The 17,571-nt window shown below is 34.3% G+C and overlaps 1 protein-coding gene across 5 annotated transcripts in view; it reads right to left on the bottom strand.

The window, feature by feature from the left end:
* Positions 1-17,571, bottom strand: part of LOC131688707 (neuroligin-1-like) — a 757,193-nt gene that overhangs the window by 634,182 nt on the left and 105,440 nt on the right. The gene's annotated exons all lie outside the window — the stretch shown is intronic.

Here is a 17,571-nt window from a genome sequence, read left to right on the forward strand (position 1 = left end):
AAAACTTTTTGCATCAAAATGAAATCAAAAGTTGCCCTTCCAAACTCTCATATTATCCAAGTCCCGTAACCCGATCAGAATGAAATAACAAGATTATAACAGAACACAATTTTTGTAACATATTGCGTTATAAATTAGGTCTCGTTAGTAGTTAAAATAACACAAATTTATAACAAGTAACAATGTGAGATATAGTTTTGGAATATTTTTGTTATGTGTTTCTGATCGGGAAGACTATCCACAAAAAAACAGTCTTCGAGGTGACACTAAATCTTGACGTTTTATGATCACCTAAGCCATTTTGCATCAAAACTCTGAATTCGATTTTTCGTGTTTTCACGGGTGAAAATTTAAACTGTTTAACCGAGGACCGGAGGGCCGAGTGACATATACCATTCGATTCAGTTCGTCGAGTACGACAAATGCCTGTGTGAGTATGTATATGTGTGTATGTGCATCTGTGTGTGTATGTGCCCAAAAATGTCACTCATTTTTCTCAGAGATGGCTGAACCGATTTTAGGATCTTTAGTCTCAAATGAAAATTACAACGTCGTGTTCATGATTGGGAAAGACACAATTGCACCGCTAGGTGGATTGAAACAGGTTTTATTTTCAATGCGTGCCGCCATTGGCACCCTGATATACAGTCTCCTGAAAAGATGCTTTCGTGAAATGCGCGGCAGTCATCACGTAGGAATTTCGGTCGAATCTTTTAGAAATCGAACGAGTTTCATGTTAATTCCCGAAACTTTAACTTTAACTAGGTTGGAACATATGTTTATATTTCATATTAAAAAAAATGAAATTAGGATATTTGTGGCGTGAAACTGCAAGCTTCTTTCAAAATTTCTACACAATACTCATTCTATTGCAACTAATTTGCAACTTGGCCATTCACATTCACCTCACATTGTCCCAGTGAAGCTCATTAGTCTCACAAACGCCGTACAAATTTCCAGTGTTGAACTTATCTGGGAAATCATGCCTTTTCAAAGCCACCCTCTTTCAACGCTGGCCGAAGGCCGAAACAAGCAGAAGCAGATGTTGCAACAAATTGCGGCAACCATACAAAATAGAAAGCCTCCGTATTATCAACTTATTTTCTTTTTTTTATAAGGTACCGCCGCCATCGAGTCGACCGCTATTTTTTGCGGAAAAGGACTTATTTCAGGTTCAACCCCATCCGGCAACGAGTGGTAACGGATTTTTTTTCCCTGTCGTTCCAGAAACAAAGAGCTCACGCTTGATTTCCTACCCCCTCCAGTGCCAAGAGCTTCTTGGCAAAATGGGAAACTGAAACATGGATACCATTATGGGGCAAATTTGCGGTCCGCCGCGGTACTCGGAAACCTGCCCTGGCGGTAAAAATGATGATGCTCTTGGTTAAGTTCAACACTTTTCCTCCATTCATTTCGCACTGAGTAGCGCACCCGGGGCTCGTTGCCGGGCATCGAAGAAGCCGGGAGACCGACAACTTTTAATTACAGTCACGAAGACGTTAACCTCAATTTCGCTCCGTTTTCCAAAGCCTCGCTCGGAAATACCATTCCGCCGATGTCGCCACCGCCATCCCCGTCGCCGCCGCCGCTGTCGCCTTGATGTCTGCATCCGAGATTTGTTGCTGCGACCACTTTTCTGTAATGGAGGAGCTGCTTCCGCCAGCATCCAAACAGCATCGGCGCGACGATGCACGACTGCTTTCCTTCCCGGCCCCGAGCCGCGGTCGGTGTCAACATCGACTAGGTGGTAAGTGGAAATGCCGACTTGAAAGGTCGAGTGGAATTTTCTCGATTTTTGTTGCAAAGCTTTTACGTGCGCCACGGTGCTTCCCCTAATGGGACGATCCTCATTACAGAGCGAGCCGTGCCGGAATGGAGCAGAAGTTTAACGAGTTGGAAGAAGGATAGGCTGGAATTGAACGGTTAAGATAAATTGTACCGCGGCCAGTGGACCAGTTAGTGGTTGCAAACAGTGCGCGGAACAGGAATTTTTGGAGAAGTATATAATTCTAGTACATGTAATTGAAAATAATTGTTTTCGTGATATATAAAAGAAAATCATTCGGAACCCCTGGTGACTATTGAAAGGGTACCTGAAATTTTTGACATTTTTCAAACGTGCTGCCCTTATCTGACAGTTAAAAGAGTAAGGCGCAACTCACATTAGTCACTCACCGGGCATCAGCCCTGAAGAATTCTTAGCGATCAGTACGATCGGATGCGAAATCTGTCTTAATACATGGTCAACCCTGGTAACAATTGAGGTTTTATGGCCTGTCTTAAAACTTAGAAAGCACTTGTGGTGTGATATAACATTAAAATTGCTACTTGGGAAGCTCAGCAAAGGAATGCACTACCAGGCCTTTCCCGTTTATCAAAATTATTATCCCATTGCGGATCTATTAAACTGGAGCCTAAAGCCGCTAATCTACCGTTTGAATCGGTGGCCCCTTGCAAGCAAACCTGTTCACTCGTTTGCCTGTATTTTCTAATTCAACAATCTGCTCGATCTCAATAGTGGTCATATAGACGAACATTCAAAATCCGACAACTTTTTGAGTTTAATATCTAATTTTCACTTTCCTCTTTCTTGGAGAGTAACGATTCATTGTTTGGATTCACTCTGATCAGTTTTTTTTTCATGCATTTAATTCATATCATTCATTTAACTTATTTTATTTACTGTTCTCATAACTTTTTAACATCGCCTTAGTTTTAATGTAAATCAATTCATTTGGTTCTGCTCATTTGCTTCTTTTTATTCATTTTATTAATTCTATTCGTTTTGTTTATTTGATTGATTTTATGATTTGCTTTATTTATTCATTTGATTAAATATCTTTATTTTTTAATAATGAATTTTATTAATTTCATTCATTCCATTAATTTTATTCATTTTTATCCATTTGATTCATGAGATTCATGTGATTCATGTGATTCATGTGATTCATGTGATTCACGTGATTCATTTGAGTCATTTGATTCTTTGATTCAATTGATTCATTTGAGTAATTTGAGTAATTTGAGTAATTTGAGTAATTTGAGTAATTTGAGTAATTTGAGTAATTTGAGTAATTTGAGTAATTTGAGTAATTTGAGTAATTTGAGTAATTTGAGTAATTTGAGTAATTTGAGTAATTTGAGTAATTTGAGTAATTTGAGTAATTTGAGTAATTTGAGTAATTTGAGTAATTTGAGTAATTTGAGTAATTTGAGTAATTTGAGTAATTTGAGTAATTTGAGTAATTTGAGTAATTTGAGTAATTTGAGTAATTTGAGTAATTTGAGTAATTTGAGTAATTTGAGTAATTTGAGTAATTTGAGTAATTTGAGTAATTTGAGTTATTTGAGTTATTTGAGTTATTTGAGTTATTTGAGTTATTTGAGTTATTTGAGTTATTTGAGTTATTTGAGTTATTTGAGTTATTTGAGTTATTTGAGTTATTTGAGTAATTTGAGTAATTTGAGTAATTTGAGTAATTTGAGTAATTTTAGTAATTTTAGTAATTTTAGTAATTTTAGTAATTTTAGTAATTTTAGTAATTTTAGTAATTTTAGTAATTTTAGTAATTTTAGTAATTTTAGTAATTTTAGTAATTTTAGTAATTTTAGTAATTTTAGTAATTTTAGTAATTTTAGTAATTTTAGTAATTTTAGTAATTTTAGTAATTTTAGTAATTTTAGTAATTTTAGTAATTTTAGTAATTTTAGTAATTTTAGTAATTTTAGTAATTTTTGTAATTTTTGTAATTTTAGTAATTTTAGTAATTTTAGTAATTTTAGTAATTTTAGTAATTTTAGTAATTTTAGTAATTTTAGTAATTTTAGTAATTTTAGTAATTTTAGTAATTTTAGTAATTTTAGTAATTTTAGTAATTTTAGTAATTTTAGTAATTTTAGTAATTTTAGTAATTTTAGTAATTTTAGTAATTTTAGTAATTTTAGTATTTTAGTAATTTTAGTAATTTTAGTAATTTGAGTAATTTGAGTAATTTTAGTAATTTTAGTAATTTTAGTAATTTTAGTAATTTTAGTAATTTTAGTAATTTTAGTAATTTTAGTAATTTTAGTAATTTTAGTAATTTTAGTAATTTTAGTAATTTTAGTAATTTTAGTAATTTTAGTAATTTTAGTAATTTTAGTAATTTTAGTAATTTTAGTAATTTTAGTAATTTTAGTAATTTTAGTAATTTTAGTAATTTTAGTAATTTTAGTAATTTTAGTAATTTTAGTAATTTTAGTAATTTTAGTTATTTTAGTAATTTTAGTGATTTTAGTAATTTCAGTAATTTTAGTAATTTTAGTAATTTTAGTAATTTTAGTAATTTTAGTAATTTTAGTAATTTTAGTAATTTTAGTAATTTTAGTAATTTTAGTAATTTTAGTAATTTTAGTAATTTTAGTAATTTTAGTAATTTTAGTAATTTTAGTAATTTTAGTAATTTTAGTAATTTTAGTAATTTTAGTAATTTTAGTAATTTGAGTAATTTTAGTAATTTTAGTAATTTGAGTAATTTGAGTACTTTGAGTAAGTCGAGTAATTTGAGTAATTTGAGTAATTTGAGTAATTTGAGTAATTTGAGTAATTTGAGTAATTTGAGTAATTTGAGTAATTTGAGTAATTTGAGTAATTTGAGTAATTTGAGTAATTTGAGTAATTTGAGTAATTTGAGTAATTTGAGTAATTTGAGTAATTTGAGTAATTTGAGTAATTTGAGTAATTTGAGTAATTTGAGTAATTTGAGTAATTTGAGTAATTTGAGTAATTTGAGTAATTTGAGTAATTTGAGTAATTTGAGTAATTTGAGTAATTTGAGTAATTTGAGTAATTTGAGTAATTTGAGTAATTTGAGTAATTTGAGTAATTTGAGTAATTTGAGTAATTTGAGTAATTTGAGTAATTTGAGTAATTTGAGTAATTTGAGTAATTTGAGTAATTTGAGTAATTTGAGTAATTTGAGTAATTTGAGTAATTTGAGTAATTTGAGTAATTTGAGTAATTTGAGTAATTTGAGTAATTTGAGTAATTTGAGTAATTTGAGTAATTTGAGTAATTTGAGTAATTTGAGTAATTTGAGTAATTTGAGTAATTTGAGTAATTTGAGTAATTTGAGTAATTTGAGTAATTTGAGTAATTTGAGTAATTTGAGTAATTTGAGTAATTTGAGTAATTTGAGTAATTTGAGTAATTTGAGTAATTTGAGTAATTTGAGTAATTTGAGTAATTTGAGTAATTTGAGTAATTTGAGTAATTTGAATAATTTGAGTATTTGAGTAATTTGAGTAATTTGAGTAATTTGAGTAATTTGAGTAATTTGAGTAATTTGAGTAATTTGAGTAATTTGAGTAATTTGAGTAATTTGAGTAATTTGAGTAATTTGAGTAATTTGAGTAATTTGAGTAATTTGAGTAAGGCGAGTAATTTGAGTAATTTGAGTCATTTGAGTCATTTTCGTCATTTTCGTCATTTTCGTCATTTTCGTCATTTTCGTCATTTTCGTCATTTTCGTCATTTTCGTCATTTGCGTCATTTGCGTCATTTGCGTCATTTGCGTCATTTGCGTCATTTGCGTCATTTGAGTCATTTGCGTCATTTGCGTCATTTGCGTCATTTGCGTCATTTGCGTCATTTGCGTCATTTGCGTCATTTGCGTCATTTGCGTCATTTGCGTCATTTTCTTCATTTTCTTCATTTTCTTCATTTTATTTATTTTATTCGTTTTATTCATTTTATTCTTTTTATTCATTTCATAAACAGTTGTTCCACTTTTTTATTTTATTCAATTTGTTAGTTTGAGTCAATTTAATTTATTCTATTATCTCATGAATATTTTTAAGTATTGCCTAATTTTCCATTTAATGAGCTAATCTAATTTGATTTATGTATTTTATTAATTTGATTTATATTAATGATTATTTATTTATAATTATTATATTTATTTTTTATGAATTTGAAAACCTTATTTCCACATTTTGCTCTATTTCTTTATTTCGTTTGTTTTATTGATTTTCTACAATTTATTCATTTTATTCGAGGTTTTATTTGTGCAGGACTAGAAACTGTTGAATGCCTACTTCGTATGAGCTCTACAAACTAATAAATGATCCTAGAGTGATATATGTAAAAAATGTCTCACCTTACTGCTATGTGGATTAAGTTGGTTTTTTATTTTCCTTTCATTCCATCATGGTCTCATACCCACCGAGTTTTTAATTTTTTTCGAGTACTATAGTTTGTTATGTTATGAATTTTGAACCAAAATATGAATTTCCCGTATAATACTTCAATCAATTTACCATAAAAAACTTCAATCGTTTTGAGGCAGGCGTTAATAAGGTCCAATTTCACTTAAATTTACCCAATTTAGCCTTCTTTGATATTGTGACCGACGATGGGCAAAATTCCAACATTGCAAAAATAGCTGCCTTCCAAATAACTGTCAGATGGGTGTAATTTGCTACGAAAAATACAACATGAGGTTCGTGCAGCAGAAATGCGCAAAAAAATCTGGTCTGGCAAGCAATCTGCGGATGTGGTAAAATCAGTCTGCATAACAGCGGGGATCTTCCTTCGACGAATCAACAAGTACGAAGGCCTTCAAAAGTAAATGCTGCCTTTGCTGAGGTTTACGAAGGCCCGACACTATTTTGGCCGGATTTCGTATCACGGACTGTACCAGACGATACAAAACCAATGTTTCAAAGTGTCCAAATAGTCCGGAACATCACCCTAACGAGATCTTTTGGTTCACCATGAAAAATCCCGAAAGGAAGTGAAAATTAACTTGAAATAAAGGAAGTGTTGTTGAAAGCTTCAAAAAAGTCTTCCCTATTCTTTGTCCAAAACCTGAGCAAACGGGTCGATGTACGAATTGAAAGGGGAAGTTCAACAAAGAAATACCATAACCATACCTAGTATTAGTTCATTGACAGACAATTGGTAGATAATCGAACTTTAAGATTTTTTCGAATACGGTCTATAGTCAGAGGCATAAGATGTATTAGAATACAAAATTGGGCCACTTGTTCTGAGATATTCATTATTCCGTCAATCCGTGTCCTAATGATGAAATAATGATATCTGACAACCTTCTTTATCCGACAGATATCGTCTGCCAAAACCAATAAAAAATTTGATAGATTCCGAATGGCCATATTTTCTCGTGCTCAACCATCCTAATCAGTGGTGCAAATTTTCATTTTCAAAGGCAAACTTTCAATCAAACCCAACCATGATTCAAACTCAAAGCCTCCCTCCCTGCAGCTCTGATCCTAATGCAATGGGCAGCTTTTCACCCTGAAGAAAAAAGTCCTTCACCAGCTGTTGATTCCAAACACCCCGCACATAACTCGCGGCACTATCTTTAGAATTTACCCAGCGTCCCTGGAAGGATTTTTGCGCGCAAAAACAACACCATCAAAGCCGCTATGAAAACAGGAAAGCAGACCGGAATTATTCTTCCGTTTCTTGCGCTTCAGGAGGCGGAAGTTGTTTGTATCAGATGCACGCTTGCTTCCAAAGGCCATGGAAAAAGTGGAAAATCTGGAAAGCTCTCTACTGCATTACCTCTAGGGTTTCAAACCGTGTCTTGACCCCAAGCAGGTTTGTCTGTTAGTAAAAATACAACATCAGAGCATACAACATATCTACAATATCCAAAAAATATCTCATCTTCAGCTTTACATAGCAGTATTGCACATGTAGATTTTTTTATTATAGATATTTTAACCTTGGAGTTATTCACCTCTTTTCGGGTTAGAGAAATCTCTTTTTAAAAAAATCGCTAGCCCTATGTGCTGGGTTGGGAATCGAACCCAGGGGAGCTGCGTACAAGGCAATCGATTTACAAACTACACTATGCCCGCCCCCACACATTTAGGTTGAAAAACTATAAATATCCATATCACATTTAAAGGAAGAGTCTATTTTAGTAATTTTTTTTTTTAATTCGTTAGCTGGACTTTTAGCTTTGAAAGTTGTTAGTTGTTATTTAAATTTGAATATGTTACCTTCAACTTATCTAACGAGATACAATTTCATCACCGGTAAAATTCCCTCCGCAACAGTTCAGGGACCGAATCACTTTCCCATCTTTTTACGGCCCACTTTTATGGCCAGTGCCGGGTGATGCATTTTCAATGACTATGGCCTCGTAACTCGAATTGCACTCCACCACAATGTAGCAGTGTTTGCATATTTTTACGATGCAACAAATTCCACTGCCGCATCCCTTTGTTTGTCTCTTTACGCTGCTAGTGCATGCATCCAAGCACTAATGCTTCCGTATTATCCTCCACCCCCCTTTTCTTCAATTCGCTCTACCGCTCTTATCCAAACGGTAGAGCACGAGTTTTTGTCCGACGATGGCTCCGCTATTTTACCACTCTTTCTTTTTTATTCATTTTTATTATTTGAACATTTCCCTACTCATTTTCCGGAGGCACTGACGCGTCCAAACCGGGAAACTTCTCCTTCTAGCCCATCAATATGTACGTGTGCTGTACAGCGACCCGGGGCGTTCCGCCACGAATCTGTTGACCAAACTGCCGACCAGCGAATGGATCACGCTGGCTGCATCCTATCCGGTTTTAATTTTACGCTCATATGGCGCGCGTCCAATTCCAGCACCACCGCCACCACCCGGCCCGGTTTGTGTGGACGTGTGTGTGTTGCATTGGGGAATTGCTGCTCGGTATGTTTTAATGATGGTGCTGGAGCATGTTTCGGTGGTTCTGTCGTGAATTTTGACTGCCGTTTCGGGGTACGTGAGTCCGGTGCTCGAATTTCACGTAGGTAGATAACAACAAATGGGAGATAATGCAGTCAAATGATATTCGTAGCATCCGCTTACTTGAGGCTGATCTAATACGATTTTGGGTCTACGGGGACAACACTTATGTGGGTTTAGCGTATTTCAAATCATTATTATTATTATCATTATCCTTACTATTTTTTATTCAAGTCGTCGTCCACTGGAAATAAAATTAAAAACTATAGGATTGAGCTATTTTCAATCCGTGTGTGAAACGTGAAAGTGACTCTCCATATTTATGCAGTTCCTGTATGGTAGAAAAGATACGAACGATAGCAGTTATCGGAGGTAATCCGATGATGGCGGGGCTCGAGAAGCGAGCCATTACGTAGAGACTTTAGTTATACCGTAATCCGGGGTGACATTGATCACTCGAAATTTTTTTCGTAGATCGCTTATTAAACCAGAATAGTCTACCGAATCATTGTAATTTGAAATGATTTTTACTCTAAACTTATAAAATACTGATTTGTTATACTTTTTGAGTATATTGTTTTGGTTTTGGGTACAAAAATTACAAAAAACCGAAATTTGACTTTACCTGATTTTTACGAAGCTTCGTAAAGTGTCTATTTTTTATAAAACAAATAAATCTCAGATTTGAGCAAGAGTAATAAAGTATAAGCGAGTTTTTATTTTCCTTTAGATGTTTATATTTTCCTTTAGATTGGGATATGCTAAATTTAGTTTTAAGAATTTGTTTATTTTTAATACATTTTTGTGAAAATAATTGGCAATTATTTCGAATTATTTTAAGCTAAAATTCGTAACATTTTTTTTATTGTTCAATATTCCAACGTGTTAAAATGGATGAAACTTTTTGTACATTGATAACACACTGAAACAAAACAAAAATTAGCAGTTTTAAAGGTTTTCAGAATCTTTTATTCTAGTTGGACACAAATTATACGAATTTTGGTTACTCGAATTTTACAGTACATTGAAATACTTTGTATAGTACTAATTAACATCTATTTAACAATGAGTATCTTTCCAGAATTAGTTTAAACAAACATTTCAATGAAAAACATTGACATCAATAACTTAATGTGGGTGAACATGCAGGTTATCAAAGTCACCCCGGAACACGAAAACAGACTTCAACTTGAAATCATTTTTGAAAATCAGCTGTAAACGGACAATTTTGGATAAAATCATCCAATCTTGTTCTCCATACATCATGGTACATGGTTTAAAAATATTAAACTTGAAAAAAATGTGTTGCGTCTAAAAATATTTAATGATTACTTCGAAAAGTAATAATAAGTTTACGGTACTCGAACGTTCAATGACGATGGAAGTTTCCAGCAATCAAAAATTATATCACAGTTTGGTAACGAATCCCAATTGATTTCTCCACCGACGTTCTAAAGAATCGATATTCAAAAATCCTCAGCGAAGATTAAGCGGATCGTGCCATGTCAGGCCACACAAGGCCAATCTAATAAACATGCGGGACACATTTTCAATTCTTAAGATCCAAATTCCAATTAAACTGATAAGGAATCCAAACAAAAGAGGCGTTTTCTAGAATGGACCACCGCTCTCCTACTTTATTTTATTCATTTTCATTCCAATGTGTGTTGCTTTGCTTCCATGTGTATTTCACTGCGGGATTTCAAAGACAAAAGAGAAGAAAATATGAGGCTCTTTTCTGTGCATCATGATCCTGCTCGTAGGAAAGCAATAAAATAAAATTGTTAAAACGATTGGTTCGAACAGTGTAAGAGTTCCCTGGGTATCGGAAACTGATCCCAGAATTGACGATGTTTCCAAAATTATTTAACATGTGTATTTTTTGCCTTTTCCATGCAGTTTGATACCTATGTTGGCAGTAGTCGTATAGTTTAGTGTCTGACCAGTACAAAGGCTCTAGGGGATATCCGGAAGTGATCCCAGGATGACATGTCCTTTGAAATCATGAATTTCGATATCTATATTGATGGGATCAGAATTATAAGAATTTTTTCTCCGAGGATATCCCTTTCAAATAACACTTATATTGGTTATGATTGTCACTGTTCTGTGGTTACCAGAGATCACCATTTTGTTTTTCAAATTGCCGTCAAACAACAAAGTCCGGTATCCACTGACCACCTGCTTTCAAATGATAGCCATATTGAAGTAGATTCTCAGTGTTTTGTAACAACTCATGATTTTGAATTTTGGGTTTAGCATCAAGCATCTATTCCTGTCATATACTGACCACCCCCTGTGAATTGACATCTGTATCAATGATGGTTTGAACTAGTTTTTGTGGTAACCATTTTTTCATCAAAATTTACGTAAAACAGCGGTCACAAGCCAAAATTATCGTCTTTTTAGTTGAGAGACCGCGAGCAAATAAAACTGAACTTTGTGAGTACCAATAATAGTGACGAGAAAAGATGAGAAAAACGGTTTTAATCCACCTAACAGTGTGATGAGATGCTTCTTATAGCTCATAGAACTCTCTCTTCGGATATTACATTAATCAAATTAGCATGGGTATATTTGAAGTAAGAGCCAGTTTTTCAATAAAGTTGTCTCCGTTCGAAATGTTCTCCTACTTGAATGGAAATTTCCGCATTTGTTTGTGAAATTTCTACTTTGACGCGAGGCAGGTAAAACCGGCATTGAAAGTTGGTCCGAACAAATAGATTAAAATCTTAAAATGTCTAACTCTAATTCAACTCAATAAAATCTAATCCTGTTTAGTTTTTCAGAAAGAGTTTTGAGTTGAGATAAAACTAGGATATACTTACATAACAATTTTATAACCATTATAGCTCTTTGCAAAAACTTAACTGAGGGTAGGTTTGCATCGATGAATTTTAGAGTATAATTAGGACTATAAGCCTGTCGTTATAACTCGTCTCAAAATTCTCAAAATGTCGTTATAACTTGTCTCAAAATTCGCCAAATATTACATTTTTACGGAAACCTAATATTTATATTTTTACTCAATATTTCTTTCCAACCACTTTTTCATTCAAAGTTGTATCATTTTCAGATTGTTCAGGCAATTCATTTTTAGATTTTTCAGGCAATTCCGCAACTGTGGTGTGGCTACTTCCTGCAAATGAGAAAACAGCAGAAGCATAATAGTTAGGGCCGGAGTCCCAAGGGTTGCAAGTTCGAATCTTCCCGTTGCACAGTGGTTTTTTTTGGCCAAAAACGCGCGAAAAAATATTTACGCGAAAACGGTAAAGCGTACAGCAATGGAATTTTCTAGGAAGTTTTATGAAGATCCAAGACCTTAATTTTGATGATATAGTTAGGGGCCGTACACCAATTACGTAAGGCTTTTTTAGAGCTTTTCAACCTCCCCTCTCCCTCAGATAAGAGTTCGTAAGATTTTGGTGAACTCCCCCTCCCTCTACATAAGATCTTATCATGATTATCGTAATTAAAATATCATATTGTTAATTCATCAAATAATAAGATAGCGAAAACGATATGTATAGAATTATTACAAGAAAACTCATGACAAAATTTAACTGAAATCATCTACAGAATTTTAATTGCATGACAATCTCGTCCAGTAGAAAGAATAACTGTTGTAAGATATTCAGTAACTCCAATTTGGTCCACGTGATTTACTTTGTTATATTCCACTTACTTTGAATCTATTTTCTTGTGATGTAGAATTGAAAAGAGTTTATAACCTCTTCTTGCATGAATTTATTCTGAGTTCCAGCTGTGACGCTTATCGTACGCATAGCTCCGAGTTAACCATCTTCGAATTTTCTTGAATTAAAATACAGTTCACACTCTGGAAACATTCGACACTCAAGATCTTTGACAATCGCATGTTGGAACATTTTCCAGATACCGTGCGGATTTGAATCGAACGTTTTGAAAAGAACAAAGTCGGTCTCACAACAGGAAGGGTATCAACACTTCTTAACCCTTTCATGCCCAACTTTTTTCTAGTGCATGTAGGGTTTCAAAAATATTTTTCCTTGAAAACGGTTGGGTCAAGAAACACGAAAAGCCTATTTTCATAAAGATAGGTGCTTCCATGGCAGTGCTAGAAGCTGGTCAATTTTTACCTTCTAATGCTCAATGCAATTCTCCTAGAATAATTACAATAGTCCAATTACGTAGAAAACGTAGCCAACGACAGTCTAAATTGATAAGTTTGATCAGTTTTCAATAATATTGCACCATAACGAAGATATATGAAAAAATCATTTTCCGTCGTCAACGTAAACTATCCCTGGCAACACTGCTCCATCGGAATCCAATCAGACTAATTGCAATAACTTCAGTTCTAGAGCTGATCCTTGTAACTGTTAATACTCAAATTGAAGGCAATAATCACATTAATGATCCTTACTTGTTTTTGTGATCAAATCTCGCCTCAATCAAAAGTTATAGCTGTTTAAAAACGTTGTTGTCCACAAACAACATGGGCATGAATGGGTTAACTTGTAAGGCATATTGTGACTCCAGTTCCCGAACAGAACAATGTACAACCAAGAGCCAAAATATTACTCATATTGTTTGATATTCAAGGATTATATGGTACAAATGAAAATAGTTCCCTTTTCTTATTAAACTTTATGATATTACGTAAGAAAGGACAAACCCTCCCTCCCCCTCAGATAAGAATTTGTAAGATATTTTAAAACCCCCCTGCCCCCATATGCCCTTACGTAATTAGTGTATGGCCTCTTAGTGATTAATTCCCCTTGATGTAAAATATTTGCCACATTTTATTTCAAATGCGAAAAATAGGATGAAATCATTAGAAATGTTAAAGAACTTTTTTTTTGCGAACATCTTTACTGACGACCAAAAATCTTAATTTATAGTACACTACAAGTTATTCTGTTGTTTGTAAATGATCCCTCAAAAACAGGTTTCTTTAACATAACTTCCTAAATATCGTAGATAAAGCTTCACCATGTTCCAAAAAGTTGTCCGTCTTTGCAAGATACATATCTTTCCAGAAGAGATCAGCGGTCTATCTCTTGCTACCTAGAAGTTATTGGGTAATTTTTGGTAAAATTTGCAAAAGTTTAAAAAATATTAACTTTTAAACCAGCAAAAACGGGCAGCCAAATCTAGTTGCAATTAGAAATGCTGCATCAGCACTATAAAATTCAAAAGTGTTTACTTGTCTATCATTGTCTCCAATAGAGTTACAAGAAGACTTCATGTATTCAGAATTTTTTTTTTTTATTTTGATTATAGAGGTTTTAACCTTAACGTCATTCGCCTCTTCGGGTTAGAAAAATCTTTTTAGAAAAATCTCCAACCCTATATGCGGGGTTGGAATTCAAACCCAGGTGAGCTGCGTACAAGGCAACCCGATCAGAAGAGCATAACAAAACAATAACACTATTATAACTATGGTTGATATTTATAACAACTGGAGTTATACTCAGATAACGGAATTGAAAGTGGATTGCGGACAGTTTTCTATACTATCAATATTATAACATAATCTAATATGAGACCATCAATTTATGAATTGATCGTTTGTTACTAGGTCACTGTCATTAGATGATTATATCTAATACAGTTCTCTCACAGAATACCTATATACTTTTGGAAAAAAAATCATATCTCATTTATTTTTAACTTTGATAAAATCATATCAAATTTTGATACAATTGTATTATAATTAGGCAGGTTTTTGTTTTATTTTTTGTTATTTTAACAAGTAACCAGCCAGATTTATAACAGGTTCTGTTTCAAAATATTTTTGAAATAAATAACTCCAGGTGTTATAAATCAGTTATGCCCTTCTGCTCGGGAATCGACTTACCAACTACGCTATGCCCGTCCCCAGAAAAAAATATTCACAACTTTTCCGAAGACGTCAGCTCATTTCTTTCAGCAGTAAAAATGGTTGAAAAATCTCAGTTATAGGAGGATTAATCACAAAAATCATATTAGCAAATGACAGACCTTGTAATTTTTGGTAAGTAGTCAGAAAAAATATTGACGTAAACTCAGCCGTTTATACACTAACAACCAATCACCGTTTAAAACACTTTATTTTTCAAAAACCGCAAAATAATTTAGAAAATACACTTTTTCACAAAAATGTATAGTTCACTAGCAGTCTTCGACAAAGTTGTAGACAATTAAAAAATCTTTCTTATTTTCACTTACAGCGATAATACGATGTATACAGTGTCACCCAGCGGCAAACATGCGAGTTAGTGGGTTTTCTCCATGTAAATTGTCGAAAAATCCCATACAAACTTCAGGCACGTTGGTCCGGTAGCTAGACTTGTCCGATTTGCTTCAAATTTGGTGCAAATACTCCTGGTTGGACTAGGAATTGAATCAGGGGTGAGCCGATTAAGTTTTAAAAAAATCATTGTTTTTCTAGGTAGTCTAGTGTTCACTGTCATGAAATGAGATCATAACAGTCCCACTTGCTAGGTAGATACTGTACTGCATTCTAAGCAGAAATCTTCGCGATTTTGTGCGTGGTATAATCGTTCTTTCTACAGAGCCTATCCGGATAAGTAATAAACTACTGCTCCGATAGACAGACAGTTATCAAGGCCCTTAGCTCAAACAAATCAAGATCCTAGCTAGCGATCGCGTGCCTAACACAAATCAAAAAATTGGGCATTGTCAGTACTGTTTATCCTGTCTGGATTCTCGGACATTCCAGTATTATTAGAAATGAATAGGCTGACGAATTGGCCAGGGCAGGTGCAGAAATCGATTTCTTTGGTCATGAGCCCGCCTTTCCAATTTCCACAATTTAGAAAAGAGACAAAATGCGGTCCAGGACTTCGTCTAAACACTGAAATCATTGGGGAAATCTGCAAACGTGTCGCCAAACAAAGACCTTTGTAGAACAACCGTGCCCAGTGATTTCGCAAAATTTCCGGTCATTTTTCGAAACTCCACTGCGGCATGCTGACCAGGGCTTTAACCAGCCACTGAAAGCTCAGTTATATCAAAGCAACTATTCAGCGCGCTGAGTCATTTTCATGTGATCTTTGTGAATCCGATTACGGAACATGATATCATCTGATATGCAACTGATCAGCAGTAGCGCAATTGCGATTTCGAGTTTTCGGCCGACTTTACATAGATGACACCATGTTAGGACGACTCAAACTCAGAGACATCCCCGCAGGTGTTTTGAATTACTTCTCCTTTTCTTCCGATTAGAGAAATGATGAGAAAACACGGTGTTCACGCACATTCAAACGTCTGTAGAGCTGTCGGATTTAATGACTGTTCGGTTCGCGGTATAGTAAACTCTTAGTCACATTAACTAAATTCACTAGGTTTATTTATTAGGATTGAGTACTTATTGTAAGTCCAAACTGTTCAGTATTAAACGAGAGTATAATTCAACTGTAATTCATTGTAGGATTGTAAAGACTGTTTCTAGTGGTACTACTGAGACTAAGTAACTGTGTATGATGACTGACTGTTCTGGTAGTACTTTGAACTATATATAGGTAGCGACAACTATTAGATGAACACAACTGTTCTGTTCAGGAAGTGAGAATCTTCTAGAAAACTGACTGCAGTATGAGTGGTGAACGCAACAAATGGTTCCGTAACGCCTGTGCTGGTTGGTTCATTATGCGATACCCAACTGTCCTATACTACAGTGAAGACTCACTTCCTCGAATATATGCAATCCTAAAGCTGGCGCAAACACACGGTAAGGCACAAATCCTCGACTACATGCGGTGAACGTGCCATTTGAGTCAATATATTCTGATTCCCGAACTTCTTGTATAACCCCGTACTAATGAATAAACTGATATATAAATATTCTGAAAACAATATATTAAACTTCAGACATACCGTACCGTTTCATCTGTTTCTCTGCATAATAAATTAGACACATTGCGGCTTACCAAATTGATGTCTAAAACAAACAGCGGTTCCCTGCGGCCATTTTGCTGTATACCAAAAAGTCACAAATCAACCCGCACCTAGCTCGGCAGAACCAGAGCCCAGTTTAGCCAACACGCTTTGTCTTCCCGGTGATGGACAGAGTCATGTCTGTCTAGCTTTTCTTTTCAACGATATTTTCCGAACCAAAAAAAACGTTTTTATGATTTTTCTCGCAACAGGCCAGCTCCAATCCGCCATCATTTATCCTACCACCAGCGAACTGTGCCCGCGCGGCGCAACAGCCTTGTTGCTTTATCAAAATACATTAATAAAATTAAACTGCGATTAAAAATTCAGCACCCAAAGACGGTAATAAATCTTGACGGCGGCTGTTGGAAAATAACGATTCGTTTCGGACAACTGTCTGCCTGTCTGCCTTGTTGATGCTGTTTAACGCCTGCTGGCTAAATGGTTGACGGGGCGTTGCTTCTGAATTGGCGCGCAACAGAAATGTTGCTTCGTGGTTCTTTGTTCGGCTCCCTTCCCAATCATACCATACCGACAGACGAGGATCAATGATTTATAATGAATTGTGAAAGATTGATTGTTTCAAAAACTGATTTTTAGAGGTTACGCTCAAGCGAGTTTTGTCAGCAACACGATGTTTGATTTAATCCCCATAAACGATTTTTTGTAAACCACTCAAATACACTATTACTTTAAATTGAATATTCTAAAAATTCAGCATATTTTTTCACTTAGGACAAGGTTGTCTAAAATGGTATTTTTTCTGCTTCATGTATTTTATAATTGCTGTTGGGCTTCTTCATTAGTTTTAAGTTCGATAAATATATCAATCTAAATCATCAATTTTGTAACACGGCTTCCTCCATTGGGATTTCTTCTAGGTTTTCTATTAACAGTTCACAGAGAAAAAATACGT

The sequence above is a fragment of the Topomyia yanbarensis genome, chromosome 3 (assembly GCF_030247195.1).
Source record: "Topomyia yanbarensis strain Yona2022 chromosome 3, ASM3024719v1, whole genome shotgun sequence".
Taxonomy (NCBI): Eukaryota; Metazoa; Arthropoda; class Insecta; order Diptera; family Culicidae; genus Topomyia; species Topomyia yanbarensis.